The sequence below is a fragment of the Lycium ferocissimum genome, chromosome 6 (genome assembly GCF_029784015.1).
Source record: "Lycium ferocissimum isolate CSIRO_LF1 chromosome 6, AGI_CSIRO_Lferr_CH_V1, whole genome shotgun sequence".
Classification (NCBI taxonomy): Eukaryota; Viridiplantae; Streptophyta; class Magnoliopsida; order Solanales; family Solanaceae; genus Lycium; species Lycium ferocissimum.
The window spans coordinates 73,658,573-73,667,705 of NC_081347.1; positions in this window are offsets into that span (position 1 = coordinate 73,658,573).

Sequence of the window (9,133 nt, forward strand, 5' to 3'; positions counted from 1 at the left end):
GATCAAGAATAACTAAGATGTCCAAGTTTATTGTAGAATTAACAAAGAAACAAAACCTGCATTCTTACATTTTTCATGATTGGAAATAGAAACAGGTATATCACAAGAAGTAACATATGGGTTTATGGCAGGAAATAGATCAAGATCTGGATGAAGGTAGTATAGTCTTCCAGCAGCCTTACCAATTACCAACGGCCTCTTCAAAGAAGGGCCCTATAAATGACAAGCAGTTTTGGTAAGAAGAGCTGTACAATCCAGTTGGCAAATAAGTTGATGTATTGAGATCAAATTAAATTGAAAAGAAGGGACAAGAAGGACATGAGACCGTATCATATCATTTCTAAGGAATAAGGAACCAGTAGAGAAAATTTTTACCTTGTATCCATTGGGAAGAGTAACAAGAAATGGTTTATGTAGAGGTGAAATGTTGTGAAGAAGATGTTTGTGGGGTGTCATATGATTAGTAGCCCCTGAATCTAATATCCAGAGGTTTGGTCTTAACTGTGAATATGCACATATATGAGAACTCAAGGATTCCACAAAGATAAGCAAAAACAAACCTCGCAAAATGAGCAAATCCAAAGGTTCTCGATAACTTCCATCATTGTTGAAACCACTATAACCAGATCGAGTTGTCTTTGTCAAATAAAGTCAGAGATGTTGATATTGTTCGCTAAAACCCATGAAAGTACCGCAGTTGTTCATGATGGGTGGAACAGAAGGATGACAGAGGAAAAGGTCTCAGTTTGAACACAAGATGCAGATTTCTTGTTCTTTGTGAACTTGAAATATGCTGGATACCCATGAAGCCTGTGACACTTCTCCATTAAATGTCCAAAGTCGTTGCAATACTTGGCAGTATGCAGAGATTGTCCCGAACCTTTGGAATGAACCTTTCTTAGATCAAAATTAACTTTCTGAGAGTAACCTCTATTGTATGAACTAAATGAAGCTAAAAAGGCAGCTGAATCACTTGAGAAGTTATGATTATTTGGATGGTTTTCCTTTTGACTCTCATCTTGTTGTAAAAGAGAATAGACTTTGCTTATGGGAGGAAGAAGGTTCATAAGTAATATACATCGCTACGGTGGAGTATGACTCATTAAGTCCATTGAGGAACTGGAAAAGGTGTTGATCCTCAATGAGAACTCAAGGATTCCACAAAGATGCTGTGAAACAAACTCCGCAAAATGAGCAAATCTAGTGTTCTCAGAGGAACTTCCATCATTGTTGAAACCACTATAACCAGGACTGAGTTGTCTTTGTTGAAATAAAGTCTCAGAGATGTTGATATTGTTCAGTGCTAAACCCATGAGTACCAAAAGTTCATGATAGGTGGAGGAACAGTGGCGAATGAACAGAGGAAAAGGTCTCAGCTTGAACACAAGATGCATTTTTTGTTCTTTGTGAACTTGAAATATGTCGGATACCCACGGCTTCGTGACACTTCTCCATTAAATGTCTGTGTCGTTTGCAATACACTTCGCAGTAACAAGTGAGATTGTCCCGAACCTCGAATGAACCTTCTTAGGATCAAAATTAACTTTCCGAGAGTAACCTCTATTGTATGAACTAAAATGAAGCTAAAAAGGCAGGCCGAATCATTTGAGAGTTATGATTATTTGGATGGTTTTCCTTTTGACTCTCATCTTCAGTAAAAGAGACTTTGCTTGGGATGGGGGTTAAGTTCATAAGTAATATATCAGTTGGATGGTGGAGATGACTCATTAAGTCCATCGAGGAACCGAAAAAGGTGCCGATCCTCAATGAATTTAGCAAAGCTCCACAAGAACAAATTGGACCAACATAAGCACATGTAAGTTCATCCCAAAGACTTCTAAGTTTGGTAAAATAAATGGCAATGTCTGATGAACCCTGAACTGTAGAACTAATTTCCTTTGAATCTATATGTATTTGGAGCCATTTGACTGTCCAAATCTCTCATTAATGTCCTCCCATACTTCTTTAGCAATCTTAAGACACATTACACTAACAATAATGTTTCTAGACACTGAATTAGTTATCCAGGCCTTCACCATATCATTGCACCTCTCCCAGTAAGAGAAATGAGGGGAATTTCTATCTGGTTGACTTGCCCTTCCATCAAGTAAACTTAGCTTGTTCTTAGCTGAGAGGGAAGTCAACATACTGCTTCTCCGTAGAACAAACCCAAAGCACTTAAAAATGGCACTACTACCAATTGGCTTCCAGGGTTGTCAGATGGATGGATGTAAAAACTATAGGAAGGATCAAGTGAAAATGGAGTGAAACCTTCAACATTAGACGGTTCAACATTAGGTATACTATTATCTAGTGTCAAATTTGAATTGTTTGCTGTTGTTCTAGTATTGTTCATCATGTTTGTATATACACACCCACAATTAACCAGAGATACCACAAATATCAACAAATATATGATAACAAACCCTAATTCCACGATAGCAAACCCTAATTTCACACAAAACACAATAATCCGTGACGTCAAGGAATTTAGTAACAAATACTGATTTCGCGATATTGAACCCTAATTTCTCACAAAACCACAATAACCCAGATTTTCTCCAAGAGATTCAACTAGATCGCAAATAAAAGTGTGAATATGAACGAATTTACCAGATTTCTTCTATAACCTGAAGAAATAAAGGCCTTCAATGACCAAACGAACTCCAAATCTTCAATGAACCGAAACCAACCTTCGAAATTGAGACTTTGCGATTTCTTCGAATCAAGACTACTGTACTTATTGATGAAAGATCGTGAGCAGGATAGTCTAAATCAATGCTATGATACCATGTTAATGTGAATGAGATCGATTGAAATGCGGAAAAAGTAATAAAGAACCCTAGTTCGTCGTAGAGAAAAGGGATTAAGAAAGAGAAAGAGAGAGTCGGTTTATTTCATTATGACCCGATGGGCCAATACCAAAATATCCATATCCCTTATATATTTTCCTAATACAATGTAAAATAGAAAATGTATAGAAATTACAAATCCAACTAATACAAAGGAACACTACAAATATCTAATCAACTTAAGTGATTTGGGTCGGATCTTGGGTTGTGGTTTGGGCTGAAGACGTATGTCTAACAAAAAGTAGGTCCTGGATATTGATTACGAATAATGCTATTCGAAGGTAAATATGAACATCATGTGGAAGTTTTGCAATCTTATGAAATGTGTTACTCCCTCTGTCCCAATTTATGTGATACACTTTCTTCTTTAGTATGTCCCAAAAAGAATGATATACATCCTTATTTGAGAACAATTTAACTTTGAACTTTACCTTTTACGCTTAACGAATGATCTATAATCACACAAATATCTTTGACATGTTTTAGACAACAAGATTCAAAAGTCTTCCCTTTTTTCATAAACTCCATGCCCAGTTAAACTATATCACATAAATTGGGATGGACGAAGTATATTGACAAGGAACCTGAACAACCAAATAATCCAACAATACGTATTTCAGAGGTTGCATATCAGATGACAATGCTAAGTTAAATCAAATCGGTATATGCTCCGGACTTTAAAAACTTTACTCAATCTATCTGGCAATTATAACATCATAAAATGCCTGAAAGCTACTGATTGATCCATGACTATAGAATTGGTTATATGAATTATGGAGTAGCAAAGCTACGGAAAAAACTCTCCAAGAACAAATCACTTCTAAAAGTGAAATCTGCATAGCCTCCATAATAGAGTTGGGCTTTGGACTGCACAAAGGAAATGCCAGAATCAAGGATAATCATGAAAGATGTAGTCTAGAGGCTTAACAACATCAAGAAAGCATTTTTGGAAATGTAGAATCTAAGTTAGCATCTCTTTCGGTGGTGTGTTTTCTGAGCTGCAAGTTTTAATATGTTTCTTTAGTAAAGTAGTCATCTGTACAACTTGGAGTCATGTACTGTTTGTACTTCAGGGTGTTGCATTTCCCTCATTTCATAACTTCATGTGAGTGGATTTGAACATATTTTACATTTTTTTTTTTTGGTTACTATGTTTTGAATGCTTGAATAAACTAGAATTAAATTAATGAATATTATGAAGGTGTTTAGCTGCACTATTTTAATTTCTTATTGCAAGCTTGGAAATATCTCTCTTTGCCTCTTCTTTATATTTTTGATTCATTAGAGTCTTCCGATATACTCAACTATTTAATAATTGGAATGCTCAGTTGGAATGGAAGACCAGATCCTAATAATTCAATAGTTTTTACATGGTAAGTGCATATAATTTAAACTCAAACTTAAATTTGATCTCCTTGTTTTCCAGTATCAGTCAAAGTTTAAGCGACATACACTGACGATTATCAAGTACTAAAAAAGTAAGTGCAATTAAATCTCTGTCAATCAGAAGAAGAAGGGAAGTATTCTAATATGAGCCCGCTAAAAATTGTGTGGAAATTTGTAATTTAAATTCTTATTAATCCTTTCTACTATTGAGATCTGCTGAGCACTTGAAATTATTATTGTAAATCTGGATTGAATAATTCATGTTATGGCAAAACTTACCATAAAACAATTCATACGTGCAAACACCAATCCTATAACAGAATCATTGGCACTTCATTTTAATTTGGACGATGGAACACATGACTTACTTGATGCCTTAGTTGTTCCATCCTGTAACACACAACTTACTTGATTGCATCATGAAAGGCCAAGACACTGAATTATGAGATGAACTTGCTAGAAATGAAATGAAGTTGGCAGGTGAGGCTGAAGAAAACAGCAGAAAGGCCTCAGATGATTTAGCGTTAGCATTGAAGGAAGTTGCTTCCAAAGAATCTGAGGCTGAGGAGAAACTTAATGTATTTGATGCTGGAAACATGAAAGAGATTATCAAAAGCACCAAGGCTAGCTAAACTGTATTTGATGAAGCGAAAAAGGAAATAGAACTATATAGGAATACAGAAGAAGAGTCACTGTTGGCTTGGAATGGAAAAAAGGTGAGCTTGGTCGTGGTGTACAAAAGAAAATTGAATAAGAAAAAGATCTTCCTCCACATGAGGCAACTAAGCTCAGCGAGTCTCTTAAAGCGGCCACGCATATGACTAAAGCAGCAAGGGAAGAAAATTTCAGAGTGAGAGACATCATAAAGCTATAAAATGATGAATCAATTCAATTTTCTTTCTTGAGTGCAAACAGTTTCTTCAGTTTAAAAATGCAGATAACAAGCAGAAGGCATGAATTAACCGAATGCAATATTCGATGAACGCGACGATCACAAAAGCCCAAAAATGGAAAAAAAAAAAGGAAGAAGGAACTTTCAGCTTCAACTTTAGTGAGTCAAAGCTTCTAAAAGATCTGAGTTGAGGATCCTGAGAATGCAGAGCCTTAAATACCAGAAAACAATATCACAGATGATGGAGAAACAATAATCAGATAGTAATAGGAATTCAACTAGAAGAAGAAAAACATGGTTCCGAGGAATTGGTAATCTTATAATGTGGTATAAATTTAACTTTCATATATGTATTTTATGATGCTTTCAATTGAGTTCATCATGTTCATGATCCTAGTATTAATAACTTAATGATTTATGTTTTGCATGAACATCAGTGCTTAATTAAATTAATTTTCAGATGTGGTACTATCTCATAGAGGTGTGCAACCATGATGTTTGAAGGAGTTAAAAAGGCAGTAATTAGGTAGACCTATAATCATATGAAAAGAATTGTCTTGATAAATATACAATTTCTTAGAATCCACATGTAGATTTAGCGAAAAATCAAGCACAAGATTCATATTACGTTATAACAGTTGGTTGGGATCAAACGTCCTTAAGAGATGAAGAAAGCCGTTAGTATTTCCGTCAATATTGTTAAGAGGTTTGCATGCCAGCAGAAAATATAAAAAAAATTCTACCATCAGAGGACCTAAATGTTGTTGTAGTACGAAAGAGGTTATATCATCTCTTCAGGTTGGTTGGTGAAAATGAATTTTACATTATTGTCTAAATATTTTGCTCACTTGTTTGGAACTGAGACGTAATTTTTATTATTGTCCAAATATTCTGCTCTCCGATATTGCAATAGATGATCAGTGGCGGATCTTCCCTATATGTGGTACCCTGTAGACATACGAATTTTATTTAATTAAAATCCATATTAAATTTGGATACATTCCTATGTTCCAGAAATATTAAGTCCAAATCAAGTTCAAATTATTTAAATCCAAGACATGGATTTAAAGTGAAGTCCAATTTCATTCGCTTACCCATTAAGTTGGTCTTGGAAATAATGAGCCCGGCCCATTGAAATTCTACGCTCCACGCCACGTTAAAATGACGTTGCCACAAGCGTTTAAGTCAAGTCGACTAATAAAGATTTAATACACGTGACAAGTGACGTTAAAGACGCCAAGCAACGTGTTAATTAATCAAAATACCAAATTGCTCAAAATACATTAATCAATCACATACATACCCTACCTCTCCTCACAACTATAAATAAGCCATGTTTCAACACAAGATCAAGAAAATACATGGTGCCTCTCCATTCATGGGTGATCCAGCAAGTCTTGATGATACTGGGCAGCCATCTCTAAGTGGTGAGTCAACGCAAGCCCATACCTCCACGCTTATGATCAAAGCTACCACATTCGTGGTGAAATCACAACGACCCGCATCCAGGTCGTTCAAGACAAACAGTGCCCTTGATCGATTTTTGGTCGTATGCGAGGAGAATCTATGATTATATCTTTTATTTAAGATTTAATAAAGATTGTAACCCCCGCTTAAATTCTTGAAAATCTTGTCTTGATTATTATTTTTCAGGAAAGAAAAGATAGTCATTACAAACCCAATAACTTTTGTTTAAATTTTGTATTTGTATTGAGAAATCCAAAAATTATTTATAAATATTTGATTATGAGCTCAATTGTTATTGTGTATTAACTTAAAATCATAAAAATTTATAAATTTCAAATCTTGAATCCGTCTCTCTGTATGTAGCTGGCAAGAGGTCAAGCAACATGCTTTTTTTCTAACTTGTTTTAGACTGCGTGGACTCCCATTGACTTGGACATTTGGTTCTGGACCATATAAATATATAATATGTTTTTTTCTTTCCTTCTTAATAATGCAAGTTGAGTGACTTTTCTATCATTTTCCTTACCCCTCAGCTTACGCATTAATTCACTTGTCTTCTTGTGTTTCTTGTCTTTACTTGGTGCTGGACCATATAAATATATAGATATGTTTTTTTCTTTCCTTCTTAATAATGCAAGTTGAATGACTTTTCTCAATCAATTTCCTTACCCCTCAGCTTACGCAATTCACCTGTCTTCTTGTTTTCTTCTCTTTACAAAGTTTGCTAATGTATTCCTCAATGTGAGAATGATGACATTTCTATAATGTGTGGCAGTGTAACATTTTCCTCAATAATTCATAAAAAATTATTTGTATACCAAATAATTAATTTAATTTTAAACATTTCATTTTATCTAAATGAGAAACTTTTATAGCCATATACATATAACATGACATGTTTAAGATTAAGAGTTTCAAAAATTTATTTCCTTCAAATTTCGTCAAATCGGTATAGCATCATACAAACTAGAATAGAGGGACTACCATATAAGCAACATAGACATACATACAGGGGTGGAGGAGGTGTACAGGGGGGGAAATATGGTAGTATGTAAATAGTGCAAAAATAATTCTTTTTGCTTATATATAAGTTGTTGAATACTTGAATCCCCTTAGCATAGGAATTTTTTTGAATCTCTTTGTTTGAAATTTTAGATCTGTCACTGTTCGTCTTACCTCTCTTGACTAAGATCTTCATCAAAGTCTTCACATCACTCGTCGGAGCTGTTTGATCTAAGTCCCTTTATAATCGGGTGAATATATAACAAAATGTTTGGGATAACTTGACGAGAGGCGCAAAAGAAGGTGAATAAAGTCTTAAAATGTGTCCACCCTAAGACAATGAATCCATGGTAGTTCTCGCGAACACCCATTAAGTATGAAGTCGCCAAACGGTGATAGTTTAAGGGGGTTTTAATCTAGTCACCAATTTTTTTCCACTTGTCTTCACTTGGAATTCTTGATAGGAGCTTTGAGCGTGATGTTTGCATGTTATATTCCCTCCTCGGGGCACTTTAATATGAGCTCGTAGTGTAGGTGTTACGTACATCCCGTTGCACATTCGGGAAATTTGGACATAAGTGTGATTTGTAAGAAATAAGGCCATATTTGGATCTTGTTAGTATGAATATGTCGATTATGGAAACATTAGTGCGGAATTATCGAGGAAGGTTAAGGGTAAAAAAGGGGAATTCGCAAAATAGGTTATGAAAGTAGTGCGGAAAGAAAGAAAATGGTAATATTGAGAAAAGTCGAAAGAAATATGGGCACAAGACTGTTTCCAAAACAAGGGGCCAACTTGGCCATGTGACAAAAATGAAAGAAAAAAAAAAAAAGAGAGTTAAAAAGATAGTAAGAAGTTCATCCTTTTTTTAAAAATAAAAGAAAAATTCAAATATGCAGAAAAAGAGCGTAATACTTTCACATGCTCGGAGATATACTTATATATATATGAGTGGCTTTCTATTTAAGACAAAAAGGATGAACAAAACAAAAAAAGAAGAGCAAGAACAAGGCCAATTCGGCCAGGGCCTTGAAATTTGAGGCCTCCGAATTTTGTTCCCAAAAATTTGTTTTACGTATTTCTACTAAGTTTGCGAGGATGCTTCAACGTGGTATAATTGTTGAAGCAAGAGAATCATTCTTTGCAAACTTCCAACCTTAGCTAAGTAAGGGAGTTGAAGGAAAAGGTAAGAATTCATTCATTTTATATGTTATGGATGGTTGTGGATGTTGTAGAGTATGAGAATGAATGAAATTCATCAAGAACAAGACTATAGAGGTGTAGCCGTGTATGCGTTCATACGTGTGTGGAAATTATGTTGTAATTATTTTATTTAGTGTTTGTGTATGTTATAGAATGTGGAAGTGAGTGAAATTCATGAAAAACATGGAGGTGGGGTGTAGTTATTAGTGGAAGCGGGTGTGTGTGTGGTGTGAAGGCCGTGCATGTGTGTGTTGTATTGTAAAAAGGATGGTAAGCAAGTTCTATCTTGTGTTTTGGGGTTTTTTTGAAGAAATTGATGGGAAGGGAAGC